Source organism: Tursiops truncatus, chromosome 14, assembly GCF_011762595.2.
Source record: "Tursiops truncatus isolate mTurTru1 chromosome 14, mTurTru1.mat.Y, whole genome shotgun sequence".
Taxonomy (NCBI): Eukaryota; Metazoa; Chordata; class Mammalia; order Artiodactyla; family Delphinidae; genus Tursiops; species Tursiops truncatus.
Genome location: NC_047047.1, coordinates 43,882,965 through 43,907,600, shown reverse-complemented (window position 1 = coordinate 43,907,600; position 24,636 = coordinate 43,882,965). Strand labels below are relative to the sequence as shown.

The 24,636-nt window shown below is 45.5% G+C and overlaps 1 protein-coding gene across 4 annotated transcripts in view; it reads left to right on the top strand.

Moving 5' to 3' along the window:
* SPTBN1 (spectrin beta, non-erythrocytic 1) overlaps positions 1-24,636 on the top strand; it is a 195,987-nt gene that overhangs the window by 59,186 nt on the left and 112,165 nt on the right. The gene's annotated exons all lie outside the window — the stretch shown is intronic.

Below are 24,636 nucleotides of genomic sequence, written 5' to 3'. Positions count from 1 at the left end.
TTGGCGTTGTTCTTGAGCTCGAACACTATTTTTGGATGCAGAAGACTCAATAGCAGACTTGTGTAAACATGCATATTCCAGGGTGTCCACGCTCCCTCCAAAAAATTGAGATTCACTTCAGTGGGAGGGAGCACAGTAATCTGCATTTTTAATGCATACAGTACTCTTTGAGAAACACTTTCCTGTGACATGGTCTAAAGTGTTCTCACTTAATATTCAAATCTTATTATCCTTGAGTGTTCTCACCAAAGTGAAAATCAACTTTTCATCTCTCCTTTAAAATATTAGTCTGCCCTTTCCCTCCAGTAAGTAGGTCACAGTTATGTTTTGATATCTCAGCACCTAAGAAGGCTTAATGTTCTGCCTGAACTGAGTAGAGAGCTGTCTCGTGGCAGGAGGAACACATTCTTGCTGTAATCCCTGCCCTCATTATAGCCCCTGTCTGGGTGCGTCTTCCTGCAGGAGGTGATGGAGGTTCCCCCATCTAACCCCAGCCCCTAGAGTTGTTTGGGCCTTTTAATTTGTAGTCTCCAGGAGGGCAGAACATTTCTTGGGGGCCTAAATTAGCTCTCTAGTGCTAATTAAAATTAGTGGGGACTCTTCAAAAGTTATAGATAAAAAAATTCAGGCACAGGGTTTTCTCAGGAGGAAAAGACTTGGATTCCATACACTGAGAATTAAAGCAGAACTTGCCGTCTACTTTCTGCCAGTTGACTGCAAATTTCAAGCTGTCATTAAGGTTATATACTTAAATTATTTACTTAATCCCCAAATAGATAGACCTGTGCATATATGGTACTGTAAAAGCTGTTTTAGTTTACCTTTTTTGAGAGATGTCTTATTGTCCTTTCTACCTAAAATCATGAATTTTTAATTAGGTGGTTTAGATATTGGCTTCATATTTTTTAAGATCCCCTGTGCTACGGTGGTTTTACTTAGAAACTTCCCAGAATACGACTGTTAATTCACAATCAATCCCCCCTGCCAAGACTGAATACACAAACAAACAAATAGATGTAAAATATTTTACTTCCTTCTAGTGGAAGTATGGTGCCACCTTGCTATTGAACATGCAAAGAGATCTATAAAACATGGTCTGGAATGATCTAATTAGGAAGATAAAACCTATTTACATGAAACACGAACTAAACTTGTATGCAAGTGGCAAGAAAGTAGTGCTGCAGTAATTTAGAGAAGGATTGATCGCAAGAGGGAAAAAACAAAGTCATTTTAAGAGGACGGGTCAAGGAATGTAAAGAACATTGGAACTTGGAGAGAGAGAGCGTGGAGCCTGAATCTTGGCGTGGCTGCTTCCGTTTCCACTGCAGCAAAACAGAGGAGGCCTTTCACTAAAACAGAAAGTGCTTTTGGCTTCTCAAGATGAGACACCACCTTGAGCTTGGATTCGTTCCTTGAAAATTTTAAGCTAGAGCTTTTCTTATGTGCATACTCATCACCCTGTTCAGATGGAACACTTTTATGCCCCAAGGGAAAGGCTTCTTGCATGATGGAGTGGATTTTTATAGTTAGGATTAACAGATTCAATAGCTACCCCATCTTTTCCCCCATCTACTCTTGAGGCTGTTTGCCTAAATTATGCATTATTTGGGATTATTTGTGAGAACAGGCATGGTCCCTAGTGCCACTAAATACACCACCCATTAGTTGTGAAATCTGAATCTGAAGGAGTATTTCATATCAAAGAGGTTCATGCAGGCTAGTGAAGAGAAGGTCTGTTTAGGTCATTACTAGTAGTCCTGGATTATACCCTCAATTTATTTTCTGTATACATAAGGCTTCAGTAGTTTCCTGACTGTAGGACTGCAGGAATCTTTTCTTTCTTTTTTGGGTAGAGCTTCCTCAGATTTCCCTCCCCTCTCTTTCTTCTTACTGCTGTAGATGACGCCCTCCTGACTTTTGAAATCAGCTTGGATTTCCGCTCCTGTGCCTTATATTCTTCAGATTTTCTTCTCATCTCAGCAATGGCTGAAACTCCATAGCAGCTGAGATGAATGATCCTGGCTGGGAGAAACAGCCTACTATTCCTCTCCTTCATCAAACCTCTTAACCACACACCATTCCTCTTCCTAACCTAGCCCCCATTCCTGCCCTTCAGTCTCTTTCAAGTTTCATTCCTTAGGTCAGAGAACTTCTCAATCCTCATCCCTTTACTCATCTCTTACTGCACCTTAGCCTTTGTCTTAACTTCTCACCCCACCAGAATATTTTCCTTAAGTCAGTCCCTGACTTTTGAGGAGCTCCAGTCACCATTTCTAGGGGAAAATCCCATATACTTTATGCTTGATTTGTGATTGAACTTAGGGAATGTGACCTGTCTTTTGTTGGAGACTGCCTAGGTAAGCAAAAGAGGAAAAATTCATGATTTTTCTCCTCTCTTCTACTTTTCCCGGCCCTCTCTGCATATGTGTACCCTCCACCCGCCGCCATCTGTCTGTCTTTTAAATATCAGCTTTCTTGAGATATTATTTACATACCATAAAATTCACCCCTGAGAAGTGTACAATTCAGTGATTTTTAAGGTACTCACAGAGTTGTGCAACTATCACCACTAATCCCAGAACATTTTTATCACCCCCCAGAGAAGTCGCATACATATTAGCAGTCGCTTCCCGTTTTCACTCCTCCCCAGCTCCAGGCCGCCACTGATCTAGTTTCTGACTGTGGAGTTGTCTATTCTGGACATTTTATCTAAATGGAATCATACAACATGTGGCCGTTTGTGACTGGTTTCTTTTACTTAGCAAAACATTTTCAAGGTGCATCCGTGTTGTATAGCATGTTATCAGTACCTCTCTGATTTTTTCCCTCTGTTCTCTTATGTGAGTAATAGTGGTAGATTAGTGAGGAAGAACAGAAAAAATTCTATGAAAGTTACTGACAGGATAATACTATGATTTTAGCCAGCAGTTGCCTGGGAATAGATGGCAAATACCTCGTAGGCATCTGAAAGTACTGTAGAGTTAAGTACTTCTTCATTTACCTGGATGTGGTCATCCGATAAGCCTCCTGGCGGGTGTTCGGTCATCTCATATGGTCGTCTTTGTTCCATCTGTTAAATTCACTTCTACCGTTTAACTCTTTTGCCAGTTTTCTATCAAAGTGGACCTGTGAGCAGGTAAAGAAGAAAATATAAGAAGGTAAAAAGAAAATACATCATTTACATACAGGGCATTTATAAAGTCCTGTCCCCTTTAGAAACAATGTCCCACAATGAGAGCAAGCTAAAAGTGTCATGAAGTAGGTTTTATATTAACAATGGCAATTCATATAGCTAAGGTTTTTATTTAACCACCATCTGCGGCAGTAACATTCAATTTAATTTTCTAATTTGTAGAGAAAATTGATGCTGGGTAGATGTTAAATAGTTTCTTAAATTATGTTTTGATGTTTGACACCAAGTTGATTAAAGAAGGTGACTTTGATTATTAAACTGCGTATTTGTCGGTAGTTTTGACACGATCACATAAATAGTAACCCAGTGGGAGGGTTCTGGGTAAGAAGGTAACAAGGTGGTTTGTGTCTGCTGATTGGCTTCTCTGGAAAGAATTCTGCATTCACAGTTATCTGGGGTTAGTCCTTTCTGGTTTTCAGGAACAGGGATTCACTTGAGTGTCTGAATAAAGATAGTGTGTGGTGGAGTGGGGGTGGGGAGGTTACTGCAAAGTTTCAGGTGCATGAACCCCAGGAATCCATTAGTGACGGAGGCTGCTGTAGGGCTGGAGGTGATCTTCATCTTTCAGGTAGGGCAGGTACCTCGTGGATGGGAGCCCCCTGCATAGTGCTGGTATCTGCTCATCATAACTCAGCTCACTGATGGCTTTGGTATGTTATGGTTCCAACTCGACCTCCTGCCCATCTTTCTTTTCTGACGTCACTGCTAAACGACTCAAAATCCTGGCCTTCTCTGGTTCAGATCTCTGTGAGGTTGAGTATGGAGTTGGGGCTCTGATTGGCCCGGATAATTTTTTTTTTTTTTTTTTTTTTGCGGTATGCGGGCCTCTCACTGCTGTGGCCTCTCCCGTTGCAGAGCACAGGCTCCGGACGCGCAGGCTCAGCGGCCATGGCTCACGGGCCCAGCCGCTCCGCGGCATGTGGGATCTTCCCTGACCGGGGCACGAACCCGCGTCCCCTGCATCGGCAGGCGGACTCTCAACCACTGCGCCACCAGGGAAGACCCCGGATAATATTTTTATACCAGGTCATGACCCACTGGTTACTTACGAATGATTACCTTTAAAAGAGTTACCCAGAACATTGGTGAAGAGCAGGAAGTCATATGTCTAAAACATACTGGCTGCATTCATCCACGGATTAGAGGGGATTTGGCTGGCAGTTGGAGGCTATGGTTGGCATTTCTAATGCAGCATTGTGGTGTGGTGGGGGAAGGTATTTTATATTAGGCCTTTGGGGGAAAGATATTGGTATATCTTGTGTGATCAAGGGAAGAGCTAAGCAGCCAGTCTGAAGGAAAGGCAAAGTGCAGACAGGCTCCGGAACAACAGAAATTAAGGCTTTCCGTCTCTCAATCTCTTGATTTTAGCTTCTGTCTCTGCCCCTGCAGGTGGTCTTCCAGGTAGCAGGAGGTGTGGTTGCCATGTGCCCCTGGACTTTGCTATTCACCACTTGTCCCATTTTTCTAGTTCCAGTTGGAAACGTTGGGGCTGTTTGCTAAGGAGGATGTAATTTATGGGGCTTTGGTCACGGGGTGACTCCTGAACCGGTGCACTGTGGTGTAGGGTGTAGAGGCACGTAAGAACACAGTAGCTCTCCCTGGAACCGCATGGAGGTCCTCCTGGAAAAGGGAGTGGGTGTTGGGCAGACGGCAGTACGTAACAGTAAATGTTCATGGCATGTTTTCAGATAGATGTCCTTGATTCAGAGGGAACACTTTTTATAAAAATGGCAAGCTGACCATCACCACTGACTAATAGCTTCCTTAAAACAAGGCAACCAATAACCTTACAGCTTCCTTTAAGATCTTGGAAGAAGTAAACAAAGAGAAATGAACATTAGCGTGTCAGTCTTTAGAAAATGTCTTATTAGAATAAGCTGTTCAGTCTGTACCTAAGTTAATTTGTGAATTTGCTTGGTGATTTAGTGACTTGGAAACAGTCTATCCCATTCTTTCTTCTGGGGCCTCAAGGACCAGCACATTCTTAGAGTATGACAGGTGCCCAGTAATAGAATGTCATTCCAGATATTTTAGCAGTAGAGTGACGTAAGTACAGTATTAGCATGTTCCTACCGACATGTAATCTATTTCGGGAAAATAGACTGTATGTATAAAACAGTCAGTGCATGCGACAGTATTACACAAAAGTGTTGTGACACTTCCCCCAAACCTGAATCTTGGTCTCTTCATTTTCTGGTTGTTAGAGATGTCCATTTTCCACAATTCTTATCTCTTCTAGAGTCTCATTAGGTAATTTTCAAGGGAAGTTTTAATCTCTTTCTTGCACACCTGTGAATTTTCAGAACCCTAAGGTAGTGACATAATTGGGTGATGGGCACATGTTACTGGGTGAGGCTGATAAAAATTTTGTCACATAGGTTTAAATTTCTGCAGACTCCTTTGATTTCTTGAACATGCATGTGAAATTGCTTTATCAGCCACATCATTGTGTCCGTAGGCATCATAAGGAAGGACTGAAGTCAGGGAGATGCTGGGCCATTTGCCAGGTCCCTGGACCCTCCCTGCCTTGCATGTTACCGTTTGGACCACCCTGTAAGTCTTCAGCAAACCCAAGCCCTCTCCACTGGCTCCAGCCTGAGCCTTATTGATTTTGTGTGTGTGCTCAAGGTGGATGTATCCATACTTTGTCTCTCTGGCTGACTGCTAAACTCCTCAAAGCCAGTGGCAACGAGTAACGTTTTCTTTCGGCATTCCTCACGTAAGTCAGAATGCGATTATGTACTTTTACTTGTCAGACTGAAGAACTGATTCATGATCAGAACTACTAAGTATCACTTCATTTGGGGAAAATTTCTCCCTAATTTCTGTAATACCATTGAAAAATTAGTTCTACGTATTTAAGAATTTTACATTAAAATATATTATAAAATAATGCCTTGCATTGTATATTGTATGTTACAATGCATGCATTGTTAAAAAAAAAGAAAGAAAGAAAAGTCCAAACACTACGGAAGTAGACAGTGAATGTTTCCCCTTCCCCAAACCTGTCTCCATCCCTAAAGATAATTCCTTTTAAAAGTTTGATGTATATCTTTTGGGATATTTTCCATGTAAAATTATTATAAACAGTAGCAGGACCAGTTGATTGTTAGAATCTGGAGTTTAGTCTTTTCCCCACCAAAGAGGGGAATGTCTTAGATTTTCGTTCTTGGCAGGAGCCGATCTCCGTACTGCATTGTCACCTGAAGAGAGGCTTTTGGAAGTTTGGGGCATTGTTTGGAAGCTGGTACAAACCATTCTACAGTGGATCAGACATCCTTCCACGATGCTCTCAGGGTGGCACCTGCCCCCTTTTGTGCTGCACATGTCTGCCCCTAGGGTTTTATTGCTTTTTGGCCAGAAGAGCTAAAGCTAAAGATTTCTTGATTTGTCTTCTCCTCTTTCATGTCACTGCAGTGTTTCTGGACCTCTTCTCTCCTTGTCTCTTTGCCTTCCATGTTTCTGGGATACTAGAGGTGCTCAATGGGGGCGGGCATCTCTAAAGAGGCAGTCACTCCTGGGTGGGCCCACAGTTTGCCTGTGTTCTCCTATGTGTCACATTAGCCTCAAGTGGGTGCCGGAAGTTGGAGTTTGATAATTTAAGGGTTCATCACAAATTTGTAAATGCTGGCCACAGTTTTCCTCCTGGAATACTGTATTGTGACTTTAAGGACATAGGGAATTTGGCGAATATGGTGGCCACACACGACAGAGAAGGAATTGCTATTATTGTAGTACATGGTTCCTAGAATATTTCCATTTTGCTTCAACAGCCAAATCTGTTTCCCTCATCTGTCCCCTAGACTAGGCTCCAAGTGGACTCGAGTGCTGTTGTCATGATGGTTGTTTTCACTGATGTATAATTTAAGCCTTTTCTTCTGTGGCTAACAACAACAGAAACAATCTAGTAACTTTCTGAATCCATGGGGCTAGCGGCCTGTCATTTATCCAGCTTGGGCCCGTGGTCAGTTTTTACCTTCTCTCTAGCCAGGATGTGGGTTTGACAGTTCCATGGATTGATAGTCCTGAAGCTGTGTTATATACTGATGTTGGAGAAATAAGTTTACAAACCACATCTTTTAGCCCTTTGTGTGTCTCTACTGTGAAAATACAAAGTTTTGTACCTGGAACTGGTCGTCCTGCAGAGGATCAGTGTGTACCTCTTGCTTTTGCCCTGAGCCCCTAAACGCACCGTCCGTGGAGCTGTCTCCATGCATTTGAGGGAAGGCTGGTATTAGTAGGGATGCTTGTAAATAATGGAGAGGTATTTAAGACTGCCTTGAGAATTATGGGATGGAGAGGAGGCAAGGCTGGAGAAGGCACTTGATACTAATTTGAAACCCAAAACCCCTGACACTGAATTAACAGGTGTGCTTGTGCTTTCTTTGTGCATTTAATCAGCTGTAATCTTCAGGTGTGCCCACATGTAGGTTTTTCTTTTTTCTTTTTGATTCCCTCACATTCAGGGAGCCATTTCAATTGGCACACCCAACACCGTTATTATCTGAACTGAATTTTATCATGAAGGATGAAGTTTTCTATGTTTTTTAAACTGAATGGAGGACTTTAGAGTAATCACGTTGATCTAATCTATAACTGACTTAAGATTTTGAAAGAAAGAAATTTGAGCAAAATATCAGTAAGAAATATAGTTTACATGGCAATCTAGTACACACATAAATGTATGTCCAGATCTTCATTGACTTACGATAAGGTTATGTCCTGATAAACCCATCAGCAAGTTGAAAATGTCTAAGTCCAAAAAAATGCATTTAATACACCTAACCCACTGAACACCATAGCTTAGCCTTGCCTACCTTAAACGTGCTCAGAACACTTACATTAGCCTGAATCTAACAAAGCCTATTTTATAATGAAGTGTTGTCCATCTCATGTAATGTATTGTTTATGCTGTACTAAAAGTGAAAATGAGAATGGTTCTAAGTGTATTGGTTATTCACCCCTGTGACCGCCTGGTTGACTAGAGCTGCTGCCCAGCATCACGAGACAGTATCGTACAGCATATTGCTAGCCCAGGAAAAGATCAAAATTCACAATTCCAAGTATGGTTTCTACTGAACATGTATTGCTTTTGCAAAATCGAGTTGAACCATCGTAAGGAACTGTCTGTATGTGGGTATGTGTGTGTGTGTGTGTGTGCACCCACATTTCAATTTCACAAAGTAGTGTTTACGTGTATTTCATGAGATGCTCTGATATTTTTCGTTCTATTTTTTTAAAATGCTAGTATTGATCCGCTAATTAGAGTTTATAGCCAGCAGTGTTGGAAAACCCTGTGATAACAGGTCCATTTGAAAGAACATCTAAGTGGTCTCTCTGTTTTTAAGCTTTATGAATCATGATTATTAGAGTGATTATTTGATGTTTTTGTTTCATTCATTTATTAGTGAGTGAGTGAATAAATGAAATCTTTATTGAGCACCTACTATGTACCAGGCACTGTGATTAACATTAGAAATGCAGTTGACCCTTGAACAATGTGGGGGTTAGTGATGCCGACCCTCTGTGTCAGTGAGAAATCCGAGTACTGTATAACTTGGCAGTTAGCCCTCTATATCATGGTTCCTCTGTATGTGTGGTTTTGCATCTGCTGGATTCAACCAACCGTGGATCATGTAACACTGTAGTGTAGTATCTACTGTTGAAAAAAATACACATAGAAGTGGATCTGCACAGTTCAAACCCATGTTGTTCAAGGGTCAACTGTATAGAGATAGGTTATGAAGTGAAAACAAGCTTGTGGCCAGCAGAAAAGATTTTCAGTTCTCGCAGAGGAGAGGCAATGTCAGTAGATGGAAGGGAGTTACAGGCTGAACAGGTGGTGCCCAGAATGGCACGACAGTGCCCGGCTGTCTTGGGCAGCCATACAGAAGTGCAGAAGGAGCTAGAGGGAGAACCCTAGAAGTGCACGAGGAGGGCCTCGAATGCCCTGCCAAGGAGCTGTCTTTATCCTTAAATTTAGCCTGTGGTTTTCAACGTTGAGTTTGCGAGAATTTTTATTTTTAAGTAGACTTGTATTTGCTACCTCAATATGTAAAATGGCAAACTTGGAGCCACTCTGGATGAAACAGAGTGGCCTCACCTGGATTTCTACCCCCAGGGGTTCTGAGCCTTCTGGTGGCTTAACCTCAGAACCCTTTGGTAGGATGGCACTTGGGTGTCAGCAGGAGCCCTCTGGGGACACCATGGAGGAAGGCGTAGGAGGAAAGCTAGATAGAGGGAAGCCATTTGGGGAGACTGTCCTGTTTGTCTGGAGGAGATGAGTAGGAGGCCCTGAAACTGGGGCGGTCGCCAAGGGTTTGAGAGAGCAAAGACTTAAGCCGTTAATCAGAATCCCTAGGACTTGCTCTCCAGTGGGCTGTGGAGGGGATGGGAAAGGAAGGCGGGAGGAGCATGAATTTGGTTTTGGTTATATGAAACCTCATGCTACGTTTTTTCTTCTGGGTTCCAGATGCTTGGGGTATCTTGAGAGCTGTATGGGGTATTTTGGTCACAAATGTGCAAGGCAGGCCACTGTTCAGTATTTTGTTTTTGTTTTTGCTCTACCACGTGGCCTCTAGTTTTCAGGATTATACCACGTTTTCCTTAGCTTGCATTTGCCTATATTCTCCCCAGCCTTTGGAAAACACATGGGCCCCGAGCTCGCTCGTCTGCCTCTCCACATGCCCATGTGCGGGTCCTCCTAGGACCTGAGCACCCGGCTGTTCCTAGGCTTGGATTCAGGCATCCAGGACCATCCGTCACAGGGCTGATGCTGAGAAAGGAAGAGTGTCTTTCGAGGCCTGGGGTCTGAGATTAAATCCCTGCTCTGCTACTTACTAGCTGTAAGGTAGTGGGGCAAAGTTACTTCTATAGGATGAGAATCATAATATTCTCCCTGTGGGATTGTTGCGAGAACTTTAATGTGGAAGCTGCCTAGCTCAGCGTCTGCACAAGGTAGGCATGCGTGGGAGGTGCTAATTATAACATTGCACTAGGAAGATAAATCTTCTGAAGAGAGGTCTCCTCTCTCCTCCTGCAAGGAGACCTTCCATATTAAGAAATGCTACATTAATACATGGTCGGAAGCTCAGAAGTCAAGGTGGGAAAGCAAGAACATTCAAAGGATGCCTGTCTGATGGCCTAAAGATAGTGCCGACCTGTGGCTTTGTTGCTGTGGTGTTTAGCGGGCATTTGTGATTCCAGGCCTTCTTCTGGGGAGTAGGAAAAGCATCGGAAAAGCCTCCTTTTTAACTAAAAAAAAACCCTAATATGTTCTTCGCATTTGCGTCTTCTCTTGCTGCATTTTCCTGTTTTGGGTTTGTACTCAGTGCACATTAAAATGATCAGAACCCTAAACATTCATTGAGAGAATGATTTAGGGGAAAAGTTCCATAAAAACATTTAAAAACTTTTCTTGGAGTGGAGGTTGAGAAATTTATTTGTTTTTTTCCCTGCAAATAACCAAGATTGGAGGGAGGGAGTGATGGAGATGGGAGTGGGAGACCTGTGTTGCTTGGAGGGGGCGGGGCGAGCTCAGCATAGAACAACCAAGTCGAGTAGGCCGGCACTTGCTGGGAGAGGGTTGATCCTTCATGGGGGTTATTAGGTTTGGTGCTCTTCTTGTTGAGACAGCTGTAGTTTGGTATCAAGGGATAATAAAGAAGAAGTATTGCTAGATTTTCAGGGAGATTATTTGTAATACTTAAAATTTGTGTATCATTTTCATCTTGGGGAAGATTATAAAAATATTACTTAAATATTAAGAGCAGTCTTCAGTAGGGGGCATTAGCCCCCATTTCACAGATTTCAGTCTGAGATTTTCTGAATTAGGTTGTTATTTGCCCCAGCCTTCCTACTTTAGTAGTAATATAAATCAGAGGCCCCTGCGTTCCAGGGCGGTAATTGAAAGCCTCTGATGCCTATCTTTGACCTATCTTCTCTAACTCTCTTGTAAATTGCTCTCGTTCGCCTAAGTATTTGTAGGTATCTGAATGCCTTTTAATTCATGAAAAAAAAATCTTGTACCTCTTCCTACAGTTACTCCATATCAGAGAATTATGAGTAAGACTCTGAGATACCTTGCATAAACTTAGAAGATTAGAACTGCTGGAGGAACAGAAATTAGAGCAAAGTTTTTAGAGTTTTTTTTCTTTTTTTAAGTAATGAATACTCATTTTATGACATCAGTGGTGATTGAGCTTATTTTAAAACCTTTTCTCATAGAGCCAAACGTTACCTATGTTTAACAGGACAGCTGAATCAAGAATCAGATATTTTACAGAGTTCTTTCTTCTGATTGTCACGCGCAAGAGAAATGTGACCAGTTTAAAAAGGGAGGCCTATGTGACTTATTTTTAAAAAAGGTCAAACAATCTGTGTTAAATAGTATACTAAAAAGTTATGGTGGTGTGAATTACCTTATAAGGCATGGAGGTATAAAATATATCCTAGATATGACTGTTGGTAGGTTGTAGAAACAACTTGAAAAACATTTTTAGAAAAGGGGTATGTTTATATTTAAGGAAGGATGAAATTAAATAAGTGAAGGTATCCTGGGATACCTGGGCACTTTATTTAACGTGCCTACTATTGCATTGCTCTTCTACTGTTAGAGAAAAGCCAGGCATTAAAGATGGGCATTATATTCTAGGGAAAACTTTTTTTAGGTCCCAAAGCTTTTCACGGCATTGACAAAAGGGCTTCAGCTGGGAGGCTGTTGTCAGTATTGTTTCTGCAGTCAGGAGATCGATCGAGGTGCTGCTGGGCTTGGCTGGTTGAGACTTTAGAGAAATCATGCAGCCTCTCTCAGCTTCACTTTCATTTGAAAAACGAGGGACGAGGGACGGGATGGTTAGGTATTCTAAGGTCCCATAGGCCTCCGAGAGTGTGTGTGGGCTCCTGAGGAGTTAGCAGGCTGCCTTCCTGTGGTTACCAAGGTGAGTTTTTGGCCTCTTTTCCCAGTGGTTTCTGTGTACACAGTGAGATGCAAACTGTGTTTAGGGATGATAGCAAACTTTGTCCTTCTCCAGGAAATGATAAATGCCATGTGACTCTGACTCAAGTCCTAGTCTCTTGTTAATTTTTTGTAAACTTTTTACGTTTGATGAGTCAGAAATGCAGGCTCTTGTAGAGTGTTAACAAGACTTTGATTATAATCGCTTCAAATTGCAGGCCCTTCTCCTGTGTAATGATTTTTGCCATTTGCCTTTCCATAATCTTACATAGGCAGGATAGAAGGACGCTTTGATCAGTAAGAACTGTGATCTGTTGCTTCATGAGCCCTCATTACACTAAAATGATTAACAGAAAACTATGTGCACACATTAAGAGGATATCAGCAAGTCTGAATATTTCATGAGAGTTGATGCAGTATCACAGAACCTTAGGAGTACAGAAAACTCCTCTGTTCATATCGGCCAAGGTGATCCTGTGCACATGTGCGCCTGCTCGTGGACGCACACACCACACCTGCATCCAAATTGTATAGATGTGTGCATGCCTGCTTAACTACGATGTGTCGCTGCTGACTCTTCCTAAACGACCAAAAACTACTACTACAGATTTGTGCTTTGGGGATTCAGTCTCAAAGAGGCTGACGGAAAAAACAGCTTTTGAACAATTTCATGAAGGGTGGGCTTGCAGAGATCAGAAGGCCTGACCCTAGGGGTAACTGCAGTACATGGAGGTTACTCTACAGCACCCTGTACACAGACGCGAGGCTTGGAGGCAATTTGGAGTCAATAAGTACTTTATTGGGACTTTTGTTGTAAAAAATGAGAGTTGGCAGGATTCCAATACAGTTTTTTTTTTTCCTTAAGAGTTGAAGAGAGGACTTGGAGGGATCAGTGTGTTGGTTGATAGCATTTGAGAATGTCTTGTTTGAGTTTGGAGTCATAGATGCATAACATGGCCTAAGATCAGCTTTCCTTCCCATACCCAGTAGTGGATTCCCACAGAGTCAGTACCAAAGCTTTTAAATTTCATTTAACTTTATTTTTAATTGTGGTAAAAAAACACATAACATAAAATTTACCGTGTTAACCATTTTAAGTGTACAGTTCAATAGTGTTAACTATATCGACATTGTTACGTAGCAAATCTCTAGAACTTTTTCATCTTGCAAAACTGAAACTCAATACCCATTAAACAACAGCTCCCCAATTCCCCCTCCCCCAGCTCCTGGCAACCTCCATTCTACTTTCTGTTTCCTTGAGTTTGACTACTAGATACCTCGCGTAAGTGGAATCATACAGTACCCGTCATTTTATGACTGGCTTATTTCATCGTGTCCTCATAATGACTTAGCAGAATGTCCTCAAGGTTCATCCATCTTGAAGCATGTGACAGGATTTCCTTCTTTTTTAAGGCTGAATAGTATCCCATTGTATGTATGTACCACATTTTCTTTATCCATTCATTCATTCGTAGACATTAGGATTACTTCCACCTCTTGGCTCTTGTGAATAATGCTGCAGTGAACATGGGTGTGCAAATATGTCTTTGAGATTCTGCTTTCAGTTCTTTTGGATAAGCCCAGAACTGGGGTTGCTGGATCATATGTAATTCTATTTTTAATTCTTTGAGAAACCATCATACTGTTTTTCACAGCAGCTTCACCATTTTACATTCCAACCAACGGTGCACAAGGGTTCCAATTTCTCCCCATCCTTTACTGAAACTTTTATTGTTATTAAGATAAGATGTAGTGGAAAAAGATACTATCGTGGTCACAATTCGTGGTTTTCCTGGTGGATGGTAATTTAAAAGGGTGATAGAAATGGTAATAAAAAGGTAAGTGGAGAGGTGGTTATAGGTGAGCATGGCAAGTTTTAGAAAAACGCTTAGTCTCTCACTTCATTCTTTTTTTTTTTTTTTTTGCGGAACACGGGCCTCTCACTGTTGTGGCCTCTCCCGTTGTGGAGCGCAGGCTCAGCGGCCATGGCTCACGGGCCCAGCCGCTCCGCGGCATGTGGGATCTCCCCAGACCGGGACACGAACCCGTGTCCCCTGCATCGTCAGGCGGACTCTCAACCACTGCGCCACCAGGGAAGCCCTCTCACTTCATTCTTTACCTGTCGTTAAAGTGCTAGTTATAATGAATAGATTCATACATCAGATGTGTTTTAAAAAATGCCTCCTGAGTAAACTATTCCCTCTGAACATCATAAGAATAATAGAGGACTGCCCTGGTGGCACAGTGGTTAAGAATCTGTCTGCCAATGCAGGGGACACAGGTTCGATCCCTGGTCTGGGGAAGATCCCACATGCCGCGGAGCAACTAAGCCCATGCACCATGACTACTGAGCCGGCGCTCTAGAGCCCGTGAGCCACAACTATTGAGCCTGTGCGCTGCAACTACTGAGCCCACGTGCTGCAACTACTGAAGTCCACACACCTAGAGCCCGTGCTCTGCAACAAGTGAAGCCACTGCAATGAGAAGCCCGTGCACAGCAACGAAGACCCAATGCAGCCAAAAAAAAAGAATAATAGAGAAAAATCCAGTGAAGAAAACCAAGAGAAAGGGGGTCTTTGAACAGCAGACCTTGGGATTCAGTTTGTTTGGGGCTGACTGTGTGTTTGGGTCTCTGCTGGGCTGGGAGGGTGAGATCAAAGGGGCCAGTACCACAGTCCGGGGTCTCTCAGCTGGTACAAGTTGGATGTCAGAGAACACACAGAAAGATATGGGTCATCTGCCACTTAGTACAAGCCTGTCGGCTCCAACTTGGTGTTGGATCCTGGAAGGGAGGCGGGAGAGGGGATGAGGATGCCCTTTCTCTGATTTCAAGCCCTGGGCCCGCTTCACTGACCGAAGGGCTCAAGAAATGCATGCCACTGCCTTTGTCCTCAGCCCGCGATACCTTCAGGTTTTCCCTGGAAATGAAAGAGGCAGCAGGAATTCAGAAGGCCTGCTTTCTGATTGCTGGTGTGCAGTAACTTACTCTGTGTCTGTGGGCATGCCGCTCTGTGCTTCATTTTCGTTCTCTGTAAATGAGATGGCTGGCTCAGGTGGGTGAATTTTGAAAAGGACCTTCTTGACACCTGTTCAGAGTTCTAGCTCTCATCACCTTGTGAAGGATTAAGGTATGGATGGGGGGTGTTACATAAGGTGGAACAGGCCCTGCGGTTTACCATATGGTGTCAACTATCTCACAGAGCCCCTGCTGTGTTCAGGCTTCTGTTCAGTGTGCAGGCTTCTGAAATGCCTAAGTCGCTTTTGAACAGTTGTTTCTTAGAGGATACTGGGCTAGGTGTGGGGTGAAGGTTATGTAAGACTTGCATCTGCCCTAAAACAGATCATGATGTATTTCCAAGAGCATTATATCCAGAGGACCCTGGAGGTTTTCTATTTTAGATCTCTTCGTTTTTAGGGAGAGCATTTTGAGAAGCCAAGGGCCGGGCTCTGGGTCAGCAAAGCCAGTCAGTGTCAGAAGCTGAGGCTGGAGTCCACTTTTCACTTCTCTTAAGTCTGTAAGGGGTGCATTCTCCATTATTTTAATTAGGTAGATAAGACTGGTGCCCAAGAAGAGATAAGCAGTACTCCAAGGCAGCACACAAAAGGTGCCAGACGATGCGGGGCTGACAGTATGGGTATAGGGTTTCTGAAAAGGAGCAATCATTCCAGCTGGGATAATCTGGGAAGCCTTCCTTGAGGAGGGAAGTTTTGAGCTGGGCTTGAAGGATGGGTGGACTCTAGCCGGAGAGGGAGAGGAGAGGGGAGCTCCACGAGCAGAGGCGTGGAGATGAGAAAGCCCGAGACAGGAGGTGGGGATCAGTTTGGCTGGGGCGGAGAGACAGGAAGGAGGAGGGGACGAGGACTGACATTTATTGAGCATGTGTCTGGCGTCAGGCATAATGTCTGGCCCTTCACCTGTGTCGTCTCAGCATGCTGAGTGGGGGACTGACATCCTGACCAAGCGCTCACCTGAGGACGTCACTTTCTCCCCTCCCCATCTGTACTTGGGACCTGTCCTTCTTAGAGTAAAAGTCGGTTACACTTTGATCTGGTGGGAAAGTACCTGGTTTCAAATGGGGAGAAAAAGAAAACGGGGAAGGATTGTCAGGTTCTGTAAAGAAGTCTCTGAGGCCGTTGATAGTATTTCATTCCCCTACTGTAAGCCTGGAGGCTGCCTCCCAGTTAATGGCAGCTGGCGGGCCTCGGCGCTCCTGAGTGACTGGGCTGACCATGAATTATTCAGGGCCTGTACCCAACGAGTGGCTGCCTGGCCAAGCCCTGTGGGAAGGAGGCTGTGCTATATCATTGAGGGATCAGCAGAGGCTCAGGTGCAGAGGATGAAGAAATGACTGCACCCTTAAAATATTTCACGCTTTAACATGCCGGGGCTGCGTGCACTGTTCCATGGCCCTGCAGCTGGGTAATCGGGGCCTGTTTTTCAGAGTGAGAAATCACGTCCCCCACGCGCAATTAATACGTGCAGTAAGCTACACACTCGTGTTAGCATGGCACGTGTTGTCAGGGATTTGGTGAGAAGCCGCATTAAAATTGCAGATAGGATGGTATGGCAACAGAGAGCATCCGGGTGGAAGGAACCCCACTCTGCTCTGTTTTTTTCTCAGCCAAGGAGAAGAATGCTGTTGTTGATCCATTCAGAGTGGTACTCACACCAGCTCTCACTAACCTCACTTGTCATGCGTTACCACATCTTTGCATTTGTGTGTACATGCCTGTGTGCGTTTGTGTGTCCTGTTTCCTCCTCTGGGCCGAAAGTGCCTGCAGAGAAGAAATCACCTCTTATGACGCTGTGGGTCCCTCAGATGGCCTGAGCTGAGAACACGGTAGGGCTGAGAACTTGTTGGGTGGGTTGGCTTTTGCTCTGTGCAAACCAGGAGCGGTGGGGCCTGTGTCTTGATGATGAGGTTTGCATCCCTCACTCCCTTCCTTTTCTTCCTTTCCTCTCCAGGTGCCTGTTCAACCTGGCTCTTTTCACCCTTTCTCATTACAGCCGGTCTGTGTTAAGCCCCTGAAAAGATAACCTGGGTGTGGATACCTGTGGGCAGGGTCCAAAGGCCTATTTTCACAAAGAATAGGTTTGTATTTCCTCTTTTCCCATTTCTTTCCCATGAGCCGTGCTACCAGGAAACAGCGTCTTGTCACTGTTCCATCTGCCCCTTTGTAAAACGCTGGCCCGATGGCTCTGAATCCCTGTGTGTGTCAGCCTTTTCCCTCCAAGTTGGAGGTGGGGAGCGGAATCAAAACTCCTGGGCAAGAGCAGACCTGGCCCCAGCTGCATTCCTCAGATGTTCTTTCCTTTGAACTATTCTACCTGTGTGGAGGAGCCCAGCCTTGGCTGTGGCTGGTGTTACATATTCACAGGCATAGCAACACCTGTTTGCCAAAGGTGGGGCCTCTGGACTGGAGCATTTCTTTTGCCTCTGTGGGGAAGCTTTGCATGTGCAGATAACAGATGAGATAAGAATGCAGGATAAGGTTTGGCTGGGGTAGAAGGTTCAATAAACTGCATTCCTTCCTTCCCCTGGGACCTTGGGTGCTTGTTACTGAGTGTAACTTGCCATTTTTTCTCCTTCTCAGCAGAGATGTCAGTGCTTTGTATTCAGTTCTGCTGTGACCAGTGGAACAAGAAACAGGAAAAGGATATGAATAAAAATTAGATTTGCCCCCGGTATTTCAGCCATAAAACTATAAGATTTTGTGGGAGGGGTGAGAGAGAGAGAGAGAGAGAGAGAGAGAGAGAGAGAGAGAGTGTGTGTGTGTGTGTGTGTGTGTGTGTGTGTGTAAAGAGAGAGAGATCCATTTGTCCGTCCATCCATCCATCCATATCCTCCAGGGCACCTCTGTGGTGGCTGTTGTGGATGGAGAATACCTTTAGCCTTCCCTTTAATCTTTGTTCTACTTACTCTGAGTCCCAAAGTATCAAATCTGATAGCCCCACCTCAAACAAACATTGGCCTCTCTAAAAACATAGGCCTTTTATAACTTGTTTCATAGTGAGTATTGTGTTCTTGCTATCTCTGAGATATTATTACTTTTATGACTATAAAATACGATTTTGAATATGCCTTTCCCAGTGCATAACGGGGTGAGTTACAGAGAGGGAAGGGGTTTGTGAGTACTTCCCAGGTGGAGGACTGGTCTTGCTATTCCGAACTGTCCTTGTCCCAAAATCCAAAGGGGCTCCCAGCCTGAGGACAGTGGTTCCACGTGGAACCTATAACACCCTCCAGCTGGTAGCCTCCTTGGGGAAGAGGTGGGGCAGAATTCGTTTTTGAGATCTCCTCTATGAGAAGTTTAAAGACTAGTAATCATAGCGGCTATGATGGTGCTAAGATCTTTCTAAACATTTAAGTCAATCATAGAAAAACTCTTTGAGGTTGGTCGCATTACTGGGCCAGTGTTTCAGGCTCAGAATCACAAAGTTTTCTAGAAAGTGGCAGAGCCAGCTTCCTAGATTCCAAGTCTGTTTTGTAACCACCTTTCCTCCTCTAGCTTTGCATTTCCAAACCCTGACCCAGACACTCAGTGGGCAGTGCTCTAGGGGAAAATATGGGGGTGGTCTCAGCCCTGATCTAGGAGTCCTGTGGGTTGTGAGGGGAGGGGAAGTACTGCCGACTGCTTCCAACCGCCCAGGCCGTAGGCCCTGAGAACGGAGACATTCTGGAGAGCTTGGCAGGCACAGAAATGCCAGTGTCACAGATGTGTCTGCCAGTGGGACATTGTGAAAATTGTTCTTCGGGGTGGGAAAAGGAGGTTTCAGAGAATTTCTTGTTTTCTGGTTTTGGCTGGATTTCGTGGTTGTATGCTTGGTTGGTTGGGTTTTCTGGTAAGTGGGGCCGTTTCCATTGAAAAAGGGATGGATTCTAAGAGAAGATGCATCCTGAGGCAGGCTTTGGGGAGTAAGGCCAGCAGTAACTAGGCAGTTATCGGGTGGGAGGCTCTCCAGGCATTATGTATAGTAAAAGTAGAAGGAGAATGATCACAGTTAAGGTTCAAGACTGGGGGAGGTGGGCAGGAGGCTCCTGGAGGAGGGAATGGGTGGGCCAGAGAGGGAAGACAAAGAAAACTGGGGAGACGAGACAGAAGGATAATGTAAGTTTCAGCTGCAGGGAGCATGAACGCAGCAGTACGGTTTGGAGCCCGCTTGTCTATTTGGCCACATGGGTGGAAGAGGATTATTTTAGTAGTAGTATTTTGGCTTCCTATAAAGAAAGGCTCAGGAGAAATTGGCTGTGGTCGTCCAACTGTCAAGGGATTTGACCGCGATGAACACGAAAGGCAGATGTGGAAACAGCAGTAGAAAGCGGCAGAGAATTTGGCAAGATAGTTTGTATGTGAAACCTTGTCGTTTCACTCCCTGTTCCTACCACTTCCTTCCCAGCTCTTTGGGTTGGCTTGTCAAGTCCTTGAATGTGTACAAATCCCATCGCATCTTAGCATTTTGGCCATCCTCTCCCAGACATTTCAGTCTTGCTAATGTTCAGATGTTCAGGAAATGAACACCCCACGGTTTACCCTTTCAAGCTTGCTGTAATGCAGGAAAAGCAATCTTTTTTTTTTCTTCTTTTGACCTCCCAGACTACATAAAGCCTCTTGGAACAAACAGAGGTTTAATCTCGCTCCCTTAGTGTTCCCCTTCACGTGCTACATGCTAAATCATACAGAATCTTAGTTACAAGTCCACCAAGTATGACAAAAGGAACAAGACAAGACCAGACAAAACCCATTCGCAACAAGGGAACCCTCCACGTAGCAACTTCTGTGTGAACCAGCAGAGAACATGCCTGATCCTGACCCAAACTCAGTGTTGTCTAGGTTCGTGTGGAGGCTTGCTTGGGTTTTAGGTTTACCTTGATACCATTTATCGAGTCTTAGGGTTTTTCTGAAAAGCGTAGACACCATTAGTAAGCTGATAGTATACTCTGAGTACATAGGAGAAACATCGCTAGACCGGTAGGTCTGCCGTCCAGGTGTGTCTCTGCCTCAGCGGCTGTGTGGCCCTGGGCAAGACACTGTATCTCTCTGAACCTCTGTTGCCTTGTCTGCAAAATGGACACAATACCTACCTCACTTGAGAAAATGTATACGAAAGCTACAGGGTGCTGTAATAATGTGATGTTGTTATTGTGGCCATTCAGTTTATGTGGAGATGAACTCAAATCACTCAAATCACTCATACATTTAGAACCAGAAGGAGTTTTTATGACCAGAGATTCCAACCTGTCTGATTTGTGGGCGAGGATTGCAAGGCCCAGGGAGGTAAGGCACCTGTGCAGTTACTTAGCTCCTTGGTGGCCCTCAGGAGTTGGGGTGAGCCTGAGAACCTGACTGTGGTCTTGAGTCTTTCCACCACACCACAGCACTTCTGATTTGTGCTGTCTACAGATAACCATAGCAACCTGGCTTTACCTTTCTGGCATCACAAGGATAGCAGATACATGTTACTTGGGCTTCAGTTGCTTCAGTCCCATCGCTGACTTGAGCAGTCAATCGTGGCCATCTTTCGTTACGCCTTGGAATCATTTTCTATTTTTTTGGGGCTGTGTCGTGCGGCTGGTGGAATCTTAGTTCCCTGACCAGGGATTGAACCCGGCGCCCTTGTCAGTGAGAGCACCAAGTCCTGCCCACTGGATTGCCAGGGAATTCTCACGCCTTGGAATGCAGCTTGAAGGCAGGCACAGCCACTTAGCAGGGTTGGCCACGTGTGTTGATATCCGAGATGGCAGGGTCTGTTTCTGGGGGAAGCTTGAGTGTTGAGCATTCTGAGCCCCGCCCCCCGCATTAATGTTCCCATTCACACGCTGCGTGTTTCTGTCATAGGTGTCTTCAGGATTCTCTTTCTCAGATCACTAGAAATAAAACTGTGCCTCGGACCCCTGGCCTCTTGCCCTATTGAGTTAGAGCTGGGCAGGCTCCTTTCAATTCCTCCTTTCCTCCTCAGCACGTCTCCGTCCTTGCCCGCCTGCCTCTGAAGGTTAGTGGGCCTCCTCTTGGTTGAAGCTGCCTGTGCCAGCCACACCGGTGAGCCATTGCCCACCGGCCTTTTCCTGCCCGTGCCACCTCGGGGCTGAAGCCTGTGCGCGGAGGACATGCCGGCTCGGCCCGCCCCGCGAACCCTTCCCTGGTCCTGTAGCTCCCTTCCCTCATCTGGCCTTCACCACCTCTACCTTCTTGTCCTCCATCTTCTGTTTTCTCGTTCTCCAACTCCCTGTGACCTCACTTGAGCTTGTATTATCCCCGTGACCTCCTAATTCACACACTGGATCACCTGTTCTCTGATTGTTCTCTGTTCCCTGTTCTTTCTGCAGCACGTGCTGCCATCCGGCTACCACCTTCCCTGCTTGACTATCTCTCCCCTCTCTTGAACTTTCATTCTATGAATCCCTTGGTGTCTCCACTGTTGTTTCTCCTTCCTCCCAGATGCTGGCCTTCCCCAGGGCTCTCTGCTCAGCCACTTGCCTCCTACATCCCTTCCTAGGCTTCAGCCCACTGCAGTCTCAACTCTCAGTCTGTGCACGGGCTGTATCTTCAGCCTTGAGCTCTGTTTCCACGTCCCTGACTGCTTCTGGACATGTCACCCTGTGGAGTTGCAGCCTGTCTGGAAGAAAATGTTCATTCCCCCCCGTACCCTACAGCCGGCTCTAAAAACCCCAGAGTCTGAAGCTCACCCCTAGCCTTTGAACCTCCCAAAGACTTTGAAGTCCCACAGGACTTGAATTGGTTACCAAAGTCCTATGGATTAACTCTTGCATCATCCCATTCCTTTCTGCTCCTATTGCCGTACCCTGACTAGCCCTTTGACCTGGACAACTGCAGTGACCACCTTGCTGCCTTCAATGTCTCTCTCCTTTCAACCCATTCTAATCTACCACTGCCAGATTAATCGTCCCTAGAGCCCAACCCAGAACCCGTCCTCCTCTGGCTCAAAAATCTCCAGTGGTTCCAAGCCTGCCTCTCTCGGCTTTCCTCCCGCCTGACCCTAGTTCCTTACGTTTCAGTCAAACGGTAGCACCCGCTGGTACTCTTCTCCCGACAGTCCAGTTGGTGCCTTTACTTGGGCTGCTTTCCCCCAACGAGGAGAAGAGCTTCCCCCTCATCCCAGACTGTTGATAGTCTACCTGTGCTTCAAGGTCTGGTCAAATGCCACTCCCTCCTGGGGTTGTTCTTCCTGCCTGCCTGTGCAGCTCCCCTACCTACTCCTCACTCTGTTCTGGTTTTGGACTATTGGCCTATCTGTCCCATCTCCTTTGGCTACCATCTCTCCCAGTTATCTTTGACTCCTCCAAAACACCAGGCAGTGTGCCCTGCATACAGTTGGCATCCAGGAAATACTGTGTGGAACAAAGCATGAGCGCTCTGGCCGTCCTTTACCTCCTCCCGCTGCTGAGGTGGAGGTGGTCACGTGAGCCATCAGGGTTGGGTCCTCTTCTTCCCTGGCCCCATCACACCACAGCATTCCCACGTCTCACCCCCTGCCCCTGTGGGGTTATTAAACCCTTTCCTAGCCTCAAAACCTTTCTTTCTCATATTTACATGTGTCCACTTCACCTGGCTTGTTCTAAGTGTGCTCTTGAGTATCCAACGTGGCTACACGAGCCCCAGCCTCTCCCTCCATCACATCGCATGTAACCTGGTGAATTAGAAAGCTTATTTTACCAACTTTCCTGTACCAGAGGGAACTGAAAGGGAGACTAAGAGTGGTGATTCATACTCTGTTCACTCAGTGGCTTAAAGATTAAAAATGTGTTGTAAATTGTCAAGCACTTTGCAGTCTCATTTTGTGTGCCCATAGCTAGACACTTAGAGACTTACATATCACCAGTATATTTAATAGTGAAGAGGGGCCCGTTAAAAAGATCTCAAATGAGAAAATTCTCCATTCTCCTCTTTGTAGCCTTGATGTGATATGTGGGGGAAAAATCAAGAAGAGGTGCATTTTGCAAAACATACTTCTAATTTTGGATAGTATGACCATTTTTAGGGCATTTTCACATCATCCCCTCAGTAATCTTGTAGGTAGGCATGAATTATCCCTGTCTGACAGCAGAGGTTTAGAAAGAATCCAGGGTTTCTTCTAAGGTCATAAGTGATTAAGAGGCTTGGCCAGGACTAGAAAGCCAGGTCTTGGGAATCCTAGTCAAGTGCTTCTTCCAAGACCCTGCATTTTGCCACCTTGCTGTCAGTGTTTTGAATTGCAGTAGAGGGGCTTTAGAAAGTGCTCTACATCTTGGATGTGGAGAAATATCTTCGAATCCTGGGCCTGGCTTTAGAAAGCTCAAGGTTGACACTGGATGCATTAAAAAACCCAGCGGTGTGGATGGAAGGAGTGGGGTTGTTCCGAGTTGAGCAGTTAGCTAGACTCTGGGTTTGTTTTAACTTTAGCCCCGAACAGGATGCAGTTGCTTGAATTACAAGTGCCCTGGGGACTAAAGTAAACCTGTGGTGGAGGCCCATCTCTTCAGGGCAGATTGGAATCCCTTAGGAATGAAATTACCTTCTTCAGTGAGTATGGCTGCAAGGCTACACACTTGAAACGCTAAATTTGTAATTTGTTGTCTGCCTGTAGTTACTGAGAAAGAGGATGGGTGGGTGGGTGGGTAACTAGGGTCAGTTATTTCCCAAGAACACATTTTGATCACTGTTATTGTCTATGTAGAGGATTTTGTTTTTGGTTGAGGCTGGTGGGAGAAGTTAGGGAGGAGAGTTTTAAATTTTTGAAGAACTCAAGTTTAAAGGCTTTGTTTTACAAATCACAGTAGGATTTCAGGGTGATTTCTTTTCTCTCCTCATTGGTTCCTGAAGTCATCCAGGTCAGGGATCCTGGAGGTGTTTACCTGTGTACCTTTCTCCCACAATGCCTTGCAAGTCGGTGCTCCCGTAAAGCTTGCATTGAGTTACTGTTATAGGGCCGGTGTTATCCCGGAAAACCGCCGTTTAACGTCTCGTACTGGCAGCGGCAGGTCGGCTGAGAATATCCTTCCGTGAGCCTGAACTTACACGCTCCCCCCCCCCGCCCCCCTCGCTGTGGCCTTGCCCAACGCCCAGGGGGACTTTTACTTTGACCCGCTGGCACGGCCGGGCCGCCTCCGCTTGGTCGGTGCCCGCGCGGTGAGGACGCTGAGCGCCCAGGTGCGCGGCCCGCATGGCTGCGTGAGCTCCTGAAGCTAAATAGTGGAGGAGCCGCCCCGGCCGGGGACCTGCGGGGCGCCTTACCCTACTGGGCCGCCTCCTTTTCATGAGATAGTAATCGGAGACTTTTCCGTTACGTGAGGCTCTCAACAAAAGATTGTAATTCCAGCAGCTTTGTTTGGGAAGGTACCACCGCGGCAGGCGCGTCCTAGGCCCGACCCGGGGGTCGGCGGCCCCGCGGCGGCCGGTGGGTGGGGGCCGCGGCCGGCCGGCCTCCCCCGCGCCCCTTGTGGTACAGCCTGCGTTTCCTCTACAATGCGGTTATGCTAATCAGGTGACA